Source organism: Neophocaena asiaeorientalis, unplaced genomic scaffold, assembly GCF_003031525.2.
Source record: "Neophocaena asiaeorientalis asiaeorientalis breed wild unplaced genomic scaffold, Neophocaena_asiaeorientalis_V1.1 scaffold295, whole genome shotgun sequence".
Classification (NCBI taxonomy): Eukaryota; Metazoa; Chordata; class Mammalia; order Artiodactyla; family Phocoenidae; genus Neophocaena; species Neophocaena asiaeorientalis.
Window position 1 is genome coordinate 524,035 of NW_020174718.1, and position 11,889 is coordinate 535,923.

The window sequence follows — 11,889 nt, forward strand, 5'->3', positions numbered from 1 at the left end:
TTGTCAAATAAAAACTAAATCGGGGGCTTCCCTGGTGGCGCAGTGGTTGAGAGTCCGCCTGCCGATGCAGGGAACGCGGGTTCGTGCCCCGGTCTGGGAAGATCCCAAAAAAAAAAAAAAAAAAAAAAAAAAAAAAAAAGTGATAAAAAAAAACTAAATCGGATTTAGGTAAGGAAAGACCTTAATTCAAAAGGATTGTTGCAATAAGTGGAGGGGACCATTGCATGAGGGAGAGAGAACTTAGAACAGTCTGACTCAAAGATCTCAAAGGCTGGGGAGAAAGGAATTTTCTTATATAAGGACAGGTAAATAAGGCTAGAAAGAACCGGATATGGGAGAGAGGGAAGAGCAGGTGGTATGATCCAACAGTCGAGCAGGAAGTGTCTTTCCTTGGGGTCAGCCAGTTTTCTGGAGGGGTCAGTAAAGAGGGGTTCCATTCTGATGCTGTCGGCAGGCATTGTGTCCAGACTGGTCAGTGGGTACAACCGTAAGCTAATCGTTTATGGCAGTGAAGGGGAATGTGGAGGGTCATGTCTGACATTGTCCTGGGTAAACTCACAAGTCTTTCGGAAGTAATATGGGGAATGTGATCCTTTGAAGTAAGTAAGCCATTCCCCAGAAAACAAAAGGACGGAGGTATTTCTTTAAACCACTGCGCCACCAGGGAAGCCCCGGAGGTATTTCTTAACCTTTGCTGTTTTCCAGGCCCCGAGGGCTCAGATAAAGTCTAACATTGTCACTGTATGTCACTGGAACATTTTAAAACACAAACCTCTTAGCATTTATTTAGTAAAGCAATTCTCTTGAATACAAAGCACATTTGTTGACTTTTGTTTGATTAACTGATGTGTTTTATAATTAAAGAGATTTTGCTTTGGAGGATAAATGCTGAATTTCTCTTTTAGGAGAGAAACCAGTAACCAAACTTAGCATTAAACACATGCAAATACATAGCATAAATTTTTATTTTTAATTAATTTTATTTTATTTATTTTTAACATCTTTATTGGAGTATAATTGCCTTACAATGTTGTGTTAGTTTCTGCTGTATAACAAAGTGAATCAGCTATACGTATATGTATATCCCCGTATCACCTCCCTCTTTCGTCTCTCTCCCACCCTCCCTATCCCACGCCTCTAGGTGGTCACAAAGCCCCAGCTGACCTCCCTGTGCTATGCAGCTGCTTCCCACTAGATATTTTATTACTTTTGGTAGTATATATATGTTAATGCTACTCTCTCACTTCGTCCTAGCTTACCCTTCCCCCTCCCCATATCCTCAAGTCCATTCTCTACATCTGCGTCTTTATTCCTGTCCTGCCCCTAGGTTCTTCAGGACCATTTTTTTTTTCAGATTCCATATATATGTGTTAACATACGGTATCTATTTTTCTCTTTCTGACTTACTTCACTCTGTAGGACAGTCTCTAGGTCCATCCACCTCACTACGAATAACTCAATTTCTTTCCTTTTTATGGCTGAGTAATATTCCATTGTATGTATGTGCCACATCTTCTTTATCCACTCATCTGTTGATGGACAGTTAGGTTGCTTCCATGTCCTGGCTGTTGTAAGTAGAGCTGCAATGAACACTGTGGTACATCTTTTTGAATTATGGTTTTCTCAGGGTCTATGGCCAGTAGTGGAATTGCTGGGTCATATGGTGGTTCTATTTTTAGTTTTTAAAGGAACCTCCATACTGTTCTCCATAGTGGCTGTATCAATTACATTCCACCAACAGTGTGAGAGGGTTCCCCGTAGCATAGATTTTTAAAAAGTACTTTGAGGGTAGATAGAGTTGAGTGAACTATTTAATGCTGGATGGGAGAGTTGCAACTGAGAAAGATATTACATAATTTTTCCCATGTCAGTAAATCTGGAGTACACCAATATGTGACTTTGGTGAACAAAGGAATGCTGGGAAGTCATTAATCACAGTAATGAGAGAACAGTGTGGCTAAAAGGGTGTTCACAAGTTGTCCCATTAGTACCTACTAGAAACATGGCTGAAGTGCTTTTTTTATGTGGAAAGCTTAATAATTTAAACTAAGAAAAAAAACAAGACAACTAAGAGCAAGGGAATCCTTAAATGGAGGTGAGGGAGGAAAAAATGTTAGTTTTTTTAACACCACATTTTTCAGTGCTGTGGTCCACTATGACCATCAGCTGACTATAACTTCTATAAAACAATGCCAATCCTTTTTAATATCATCCTGAAGTCTTGCCATAGTGTTCTACAGTTTGCACTATTGTTTGCTATCATTCTGTCTTTCATTATAAGATCATAAATTGGTTGTAGGAACTGCTGATTTTCACTGAGGATTTGTTCTTAACCTTGTTGGTGTCCTTGGGGTTTTTTAGCAGAGTAGGAAAGTCTTATCACCAGGGATGATCACTACAAGTCCTCCCAAACAACCACAAAGACAGCAGTAACAAGAAAACTATTTATTAAGAATCAGCCAGGGGGACTTCCCTCACCGTCCAGTGGTTAAGACTCCACGATTCCAATACAGGGGGTGTGGGTTCAATCCCTGTCGCGGAACTAAGAGCCCACATGCTGTGCGGTGTGGCCAAAAAATTAAAAAAAAAAAAAAAAAAGAGTCAGCCAGACACTGTCTTAGGTAGCGTTAAAGTTAATTCTTATGTTGGGCTCCACAAAATGGAGACTGCCATGTGGCCCAATCCCCGTCACAAATCTAAAGCTCTAAGGCTAAGTCAGCCTGCACTTACAGGAAATGCCTCACAGTCAAGGAAATCTAATGCCAATCACAGTCCTCCAACTCAGCTCTAGCTAGCTTACTCTACCCTAGAAAATAGCAGTTTATAAATTTATTTCATTTAAACCTCACAACCTGTTTAGTGGATATTGTTTCACTCCACAGATAGCAAAATTGAATTTGCAAAAGGTTACTCTCAGTCTTGTCACTACACTACAGGAAACTTCTAAAACACATGGCAAAGCAAGGGGTCCCGTTCTGAGCCCAGATTTCTGAAGGACAAATAAGGGGTCATGGAGGGGGTGAAGGTAGGGCTGATGCTCCCAGCTTCTCCCAGCTATGGGCCACAGTGACTTCACATTTCACGCTCATCTTTGCCAAGGTGCAGAATCAATTCTGACACAGGTAGGCAGTATGGCAATGGTTATGGGGTTCAGGATACTCTACCCCCAACTATGATACCTCAGCATATTGAACATTTTAAGCTGAAGGAATTTGAGAAACTATAGGTGCAGGAGGGCCTCGCTGACCTTCCCCTGAGGCAGGTCATAAGACCCTCAAGTGAGAGGTGCCCTCCCCAGACCGAGGAAAGGAGCATCCTTATCTCTGCAGATGGAGGGATGCTGGAGGGAATCGCAGTGAACGGGTCTTTCTGGGTTTCCCCCAGTTGACCACCCTTAGCTCATACTCTTTGTCCCTTTACATTTTCCCACAACTTTCCACTCTTCATCAAACCTAGTATAGAAACACCCAGGTAACTGTTTCCAAAACTGAGCAGCACCCTGTGGGGCCTTCCTAAGTACACAGGCCTTTCCACGTCCCCCATTTCTTGTTTATCGGACAAAGGTTTCAGCCTCCTAGACCTACCCTGAGCTCCAAAGGGCAGATTCAAATAGTTACTAATTAGAGGAGTGAGGGGATGCAGAAAGAAACAGTAGTGCAGCCGATGGTAGCTGGTCCGGGTTCCTCCTCGGGGGAGTGCATGACAATTTGATGCGTATCTCTGAGTTCTTCTACAGGAACTCAGGCACCCACCCAGGTGGAGGATGGTAACTTCAGGCTGAGCGCAAGCAAGTGGACCCCAAACTGGTTGGAGCCAGAAGGCTGATGATTGAGATTCCTGGAGCACCGCCCTGTTACCTCCCCACAAACCAGAGGAGGGTTACACACCCTGCAGCTCTCCCCCCAGATTTTGCCTATAAAACCTTCTTCCCTGAAACCCACTGCGGGGAGTTCAGGTCTTTTGAGCATTTGCCACCTGTTCTCCTTAGATGGCCCTTGCAATAGACCTTTCTGTCCTCCACACTCCGTTTTGGTTTGTTTGACCTCTCTGTGCATTGGGCACGCAAACTTGGGTTCCACGACATTTCTTGACATCTTCATTTCCTTATAAAGGCTCCCAGGTCACATAAAACATAAATGTGGGTGCTTTTCTCATGTTAATCTGTCTTTTGTTATGGTGGCCTCAGCTGAGAACCTAGAAGGGTAGAAGGGAAAGATATTTTTCTTCCCATCCAATGGCTCACACCCTCTGAAAGATGTGCTCTAGAGCTTTTACTACCCGCCATGTGCTTGACCGGTGGCGTGTCCACGAAGCCCTCCTCCTCCCCAGTTCTCCGCACGCACAGAACTCATTGCCCAGTTCTGCTCCGTGCCCTTATTAGCATGCCGTTTTCTCCACTTGGACTGGAGGCTACCCCGACTCTGTATTCTATTTCTTGCTTTCCAGAAGGTGGTATTATAATAAATTCGATTAAAGATGTACGCGAGGTTTGAAGAGAGGAGGACTGCTTTAGAGAATATTAGCTACTCAAAAATAACGTAAAGCCATTGCATTAGAAGATGCTGAATATAGTAACGAGAGCTCACTTCACTGTTAGTACAGTTGGATTAACCCTTAGCGGGATTCATGGCTGCTGTGGGCGTATGACACATGTATGCACATTTAAAATTAGTCTCTAGTGTGACCTAGCTCTTCCCTGCTTGTGGACAGTTCCTCTTTTATCACTATGCTTTCTTTTGTGTAGAAAACGCTTTGAAACATTCTTCTGTACCAGTTTTGAATAGCATCTTTGTTCTCTTTTTCATCTTTGGCCTTTCAGAAAATATACTTAGAATATTTCAAGAGCATTAGAAAAATTTTTCCATGTTAAAGTTAGAGAATTGAGGTTGAATTGTTGCCAGAGGAGGCAGGCTGGCTACTAACATATGTTCTGGGACCTGGCCTCAGGTCTGCAGTTTCAGAAAAGGGAATTGTGTGGTACTCAGAGCCAATCAGCCTCAAATGTAGCCTAACAACGCTCACAAGAGGCTGGTTTATCATCAGTCATAATTTATTTATTCACACTGAGAAATCCAGTTTCCAAGAACACTAGACTGCCTGTTATATCTGGTATTGCATTTTCTCCCTTACAGAAAAGCTGTGGTTATTGGCAAGCTAGAGAAAGAGAACAATAAAAAGGTAGATGAACTCACTGGCTGGCATCATCTCCCTCTAGATCCCTTGAATATTAACAACTTCCTGGATAGAACCTGTTGAAGGATAATTTTTAACAAAAGGTAAAATCATGACTCATATAAATATAAAATGAACACGTAAAATATTTTATTGTAACTCGTTAATTAAATGAGGGTCCCAGAAAAATGTTCCAACAAGTTCCAAGTAGGATTAATGAACTACTGATTTGTATAGAGTCAAGAAATGTTGAAGTGAATTTACAAATGGACACAAAACTGGCTTATTTTCAACGGATGTGGTTGAGGGAGTCAACTGCCACCAGACGACTTATTTGCACGTCTACAGGCAAGAATTATTTTACATTGCCGTTATCTACAATTTACTCTTGTAAAATAACTCAAAGAAAATGAAAGGCTAGAATCAGATAACCCAGAATGTTGTGCTCCACGCAGTGCATAGCTTTCCCATTGAAGATACCCAGTAATCTTTTTTGCTTATTCCAGATTTTCTTATAAACTTGTCTGACATCTTCTTTTGATGGACAGTCATTATCTGAAGATCAGTTAGTTGTAGAACTGAATTCTCCTGGCCTTAATGATGCAGTAGAAGGAAATACCAAGCCCCTTAGTATGGGCTGGGTAATTTCATATACTAACAAGTGGGAGGAATATTCTATTTTGGGGAAGGGGCAGGGATTTCCAGGAATTGGGCCACCGCTCGCTTTTTGGACTTTTATGGTCAGCCTCAGAACTGTCATAGCACCTGTGGGTATGTCACTTAACATGCTGATACATTACAATGAGCGTATAATGAGGTGCAAAGTCTACAGGAATTCAAATCTTCCGCCATCTTGGGCCTAGTTGGTTCTAACCAGTTTTTGCTGTATCCTGTTTTTCTCAAAGGCTATGTCATTCTTTTAACTCTTGTGCCCTGCCCCCTTCCTTCCTGTTTTGTTTAAATACCTTTCTTCCCTCCCTTCTTCACTGGCCAACTAAGGTTCTTCAGATTCCCTGGATAGGTCTTGAAAATTAAACTGACAAAGAGATTAACAGGAAAAAATGTTCACTTTAGTCTCCCTTTGTGTTCAGAGATAAGGATATTCCTCCCCCGCCCCCATATAGCGAGGGCCCCTCTCATTTGAGGATTTTATGAACTGTTTCAGGCGAGAGTTGGTGGCGGAGGCCATCAGCGTGACCTTTTTGCTTCTGTTTTCCCAAACTCCTTCACCCTCAATATGCCAAGATGCCATATTTTGGGGTAGCGTGTGATCCTCATTTATAATAGTGGTTTATAATAAGAAATAGAGTCCTCCCTCAATATCCTATTCCAGGACCATGGCAGATACCACAGTCTGAGGGTGCTCAAGTCCCTTATGTAAATGATAGTATTTGCATATCACCCAGACACATCCTCCTGTATACATTAAATCATCTCTAGATTACTTATAAGACCTAATACAATGGAAATGCTATGTAAATGATTGTAAATACAATGTAAATGTTATGTAATCAGTAGCCAACTTGAGGCAAATTCAAGTTTTGCTTTTTGGAACTTTCTGGAATCCCCACCCCACCCCCAATATTTTCAATCCCGATTGGTTGAATCCACAGATGCGGAACCTACAGATACGGACTGTATACATTTGGTCCCAGTTCCTGGCACAGAGCTCCTAAAATCTCAGTAACACCTAAGTGATTAGAGCGATAAAGCTTATTACTCATAACAAGCCGCTTTCAAGCACACCTGAGTTATGTTAATGAGGTGACTTGGAAAGCCCCAGGTAAGCTAAGGATGGGGGCTGGTTGTCAGGGGAACCAATCTCAATTAGAGGGTTGGAACTTTCAATGCCCCCTCCCCGCCACCTCCGGGGAGGGTGAAGGGCTGGAGTAGAGTTCAATCGCCAGGGGCTAGTGATTCAATCAGCCTTGCCTGTGTAATGAAGCCTCCACAAAACCCCCAAAGGGCAGGCTTCAGAGAGCTTCTAGGCTGGTGAAGACGTATTCAAGTGCCTTTTCAGGTTCACACATCCCACACTGTACTCCAGGAGGACTCGGGACCCTTCCAGACCCCACCCTATGTAGCTCTCCATGTGGCTGTTACGCATGTCCTTGAATATCCTTTGTAATAAGCCAGTAATCTAGTAAAACTGGTTTCCCGTTCTGTGAGCTGCTCTAGCAAATGAATCGAATCTGACGAGGGAGTCGTGGAGACCTCCAGTCAATCCGGAGCATAGGTAGCAATCTGGACTTGCTATTGGTGTCTGAAGTGTAGGGGTGGGGTACCAGGTATGGCAGTGGAAGTCTTGTGGGACTGAGGCCCTTAACCTGTCAGATCTGATGCTAAGGCCAGGTAGACAGTGTCAGAATTGAGTTAAATTGTAGGATACCCAGCTGGTGTCACAGAATTGCTTGGTGTGACTCTTGTGATTACATTTGGGCCCACCTGGATAACCCCAGCTACTCTCCCTATTGTAAGGTAAACTGACTAACAAATTTGATTCATCTGGAACCTTAGTTTCCTTTGCTACTTCATGTAAGGTATTCACAGGTTCTGGAGATTAGGACATGGACATCTTTGGAGGAGACATTATTCTGCCTACCTCATGTCCTGTTTTCCAAATTAGATTCCCAAGAGGACAGGACTACATGTTCTTCTTTTCAGCTAGAAGGGTGTTTTGCCAAAGCAATTAATTCCATAATTGTTGAATAGTTGAATGAATTTGAGGTAAATGCTGAATGAAAGTGCCTTCATTTTTTAGTATTATTCCTCTGAAAAGGATTCCTTTCCTTCGTGTTACTTACTTCATACTCCAGAATAATTTTATTATGTGTATTTTAATCAGGAATAAGACTCATCAATTCACTATAGCTCATCTCAGTGTCCAAAAAGATATTATACCTGCTTATTTACATCAGTTCACATGCTACCAAAGCTGTTGTCATTTCACCAGGACCACATGCTCTTCTCATTGTTTGATTCCGTAAATGTTTCACTCCTTCAAGAGTCCCTAGGCTGTCTGGCAGGATGAGTCCAGCAAAAGCATCCTCTTGTTTAATCGTTGTTGTTGGGACTAGAAATCAGCATTCTTGTGTCAGTTGTACATGGTTCTTGTCCGTTGCTTTCCACTCTCTCAGCATCTTAAATTTAAAATAAAAGAATCAAACAATACATGAATACAAAAGAAAATGGTATCAGCTGTTTTCACCCCAGTATGGAACTTGAATAGTACCTTGATTTGATTGTTATTTAGAAGCAACTGTCTTACGTTCCATAGTCTTGCAAGGCAAGTTCTTTCCTCTCTAGCAAGGGGGAAATAATAGTTTTCTTATATCTTGTCGGCAAAAGAATTAATCAGTTGCTCTAAGAAAAGAAATGGAAAATTTTATTCTTCTGAGGATTATAACCCGGAAACAGCATTTCAGAAAGCTCTGAGAACTGTTCCACCTCTTAGGAGTCAAAGCACACATACGTAAATTTTTGAGACAGGGCTGTGCATTAAATGATGTATTATCGACAGTTTACACAGTCTAGCGAGTAGTGGGTCATGGGTCATTGTGGCCCCTTACATGATCAAGAAAAAAGGTTATCTTTTAAGGAGTTGTCTTGTTGGTGCCAGGAGAATGATGCTCTTTATGTCTGAGTAGGTGTTTCTGCCGATGGAGAGTTTTGTTAGATGCATAATGCAGATACACAATGCCCAGTAGAGGGGAGAGAGGAGGCCAAAGGGCAGAGAAAAGTTTTTATGTTTAAATTTGTCGACTGAAAAAAAAATGCACAACCTAAAACTTGAGAATTATGTTTTGTTTGGCGCACTTTCTGAGAACTTCAAGCCGGGGACACAGCCTCTCAGGTAGGTCTGAGGAACTGCTCTGAAGAGGTTAAGAAGGGAGCCCAGGATACATAGGAGTTTTGCAACAAAGACCAGGTAGTCAGAACATCAAAAGATGACTGTTAATGAAAGAAAACCAGATATCTCAAGTTAATGAATTTAGTGCTTTTCTAAGTATGGGAAGATGCAAGAGTCTGGGCTCACTGAAGTCATTCCTTTCATATGTACCTTAGCTATCTAGGGCCAGTATCCTGTGCTTTTCCATCCTGAGTCCCCTCAGGGTGCATCACTGGCTGCAGTGGCTGAGGGCTTGGCAGCAGGCAGCCCCTTTGTCTCCATCCTGAGTCCCCTCAGGGCTCACTGTGGGGCGGCTGTAGTGGCCCATGGCGGCAACATCCTTTGTTTACTGTGGCAGGCAACATTTTTCATTCGCAAATTTATCTTGTCTCGCCATAAAATATGAAATTTATTTAACAATTTCTCACAATATTGTCATACTGCCTTAACTCCATAGTTTATATTTAGTGACTCAATCAGGGAGTACTTTTTAAGCCCTGTGCTTGATAAAAGACGTCTAAGGCACAAATCCTGCCTAAAAGACTTAAAATCTAGTGAAAACATACACAAAGTTGGAAGAAGCCTTTTATTTATTTATCTATTTTTGGCTTCATTGGGTCTTCATTGCTGCACAAGGGCTTTCTCTAGTTGCGGTGAGCAGGGGCTACTATTTGTTGCAGTGCGCGGGCTTCTCATTGTGGTGGCTTCTCTTGTTGTGGAGCACGGGCTCTAGGCGCGCAGGCTCAGTAGTTGTGGCGCGTGAGCTCAGTAGTTGTGGCACACGGGCTTAGTTGCTCTGCGGCATGTGCGATCTTCCCGGTCCAGGGATTGAACCTGTGTCCCCTGCATTGGCAGGCGGATTCTTAACCACTGCGCCACCAGGGAAGTCCCGGTAGAAGCTTTTATACAAAGAGTAGAATTAATTAAACCGTTTCTATGCCACGGACACGTTTGCATCTAATCATAATAATGTTATTTTAACTTTAACTTGCCTCAATTTACCATGGCAATGGGTTGAAATTGTAACAGGGAAGAGCTAAATCGGACTCCACTTCGGATCTGTTTCTTTGACTTTAACGTTTGCTTTTCGTTGCTTTTGTTATTATAATCATACATAATGGCCTGCCTTAGGGAACCCTGCCCGCCTGTAGATGGCTGCAAGAAAAAAAAAAAAAACGAACACATTCCTTCACCGAGGCTGGTCATTCCAGGAGACGTTTTGCAAGACTGATGGCCCTTTTACTCTACTTCCTTATCTCCTCCCGCTCTGTGTGCTATAAAAGAAACTGGCATCCAAGCCCTGATAAGTTGGTTTTTCAGAGACTCTAGTCTGCCATCTTCTCGGTCTGCCGGCTTTCCGGCTAAAGTTGCCTTCCTTGCATCAACACCTCGTCTCCGATTCATTGGCCTGTCGTGCAGCAAGCAGAGCGAACTCGGACTCGGTAACAAAAAGATCGCACGGATATGTAAAAATAATCTATGATTTCAAAACGTTTTAACCAAGACTTAGTTTTTCATGAATCTATATTTTCTAAAGCATAATCAATAAGTATCACCAACTAAGTTGAATTTTGCTTTCTTTCTCTTGATTCTTTCCAGTAATGCCAAGTGACAGTTCCTTTCTTTCTTTCCAGTAATGCCAAGTGACAATTCCTTTGATTCACAGGCTCTTGCTTTGATCCAAAATCCTCCTGAATGCTTCATTCTTTAAATCTCCACTTTCATTTATTTTTAAGAGACTAACTTGTATGAATGCAGCTGATTTTTTTTTCAAGTAGGATAGATTAAACATTCTGCGTGGCCACACTTATTTGGATTGCACTCGAGGATTCTCTTCTAATCGTGCTCGTTTCAGTCCCCAGTTCCCCAGTCATCAGAAAGTAAGTAGCTTGGGTGTGAGTTTTAATCATTTATCTGGGTTTCCTTTATGCTTTTCATGGTAAAAGGTAACAGCAATTAAAAAAATAAAGTGCTATTGCTATCATGAAGTTTGAACTGAGCAGAGACTTCAGATGTAAATATATCTTATCCATGTTGGGGCTTCTTTCACTGCCTTCAGAAATTGGAGACACTGCCTCCCCCCACCTCCATTACTACTGAAAATGTATAGTCATGAACTGGTTCTGCATGGACAGCACTGTTACATGGTGGTGTGTGGTGAAACTCTGACGGATGCATTTTTTAGTTTACCTTTAGAGTCACAATTTACTGTCTCAGTTAGAACCGTGCCTCCCAAGAGTCCCTGAATGACTTTTATTTGCACAATGCATTCACAGCAATAAGCGTTTGAATTTGTAAATTTCCAGTGCCCTGAGCTCTTACTGTGGGCCCTGATCATTTGCATTTTTACAATGAACACCTGGTCTTGCAGTGCCTCAGGACCAGACACCAGTCTTATAGACTCAAGAATAGAGGGGAAGCTCGCCAGCTTCCTTCAGCTTAGACCCAGACTGACGGGAGCCTGGGATGCACTGACAAGTGGCTGACTCCTGGGCCATGTGGTTTCTTTAAGGAAGCTGACTAGTGGCAGCTGGAGTGGGTTTGCTCATTGCAGATGCTACAGTCACTGACCTCTTGGTTTTCTCTGAGAAGTGGAAGATTCACAGGAATCTTCACTGAGGCAGGTGCCTCACATCTTGAATTCTGTGTCCTCTTTTTTCTCTGTTTGACCATGTAGGTCCACCAACTCTTTCCATTCCATCTTCTCTGCTCTTGCATTCCCTTTCCTGTGACCAGCTGGGGACCCCTTCACCGCCACTCCCCCATCGTTTGAGCCTTGGGTCTAGTTCACGATGAAAGCTATTGTTTTATGCCGGGCACTGTACTCG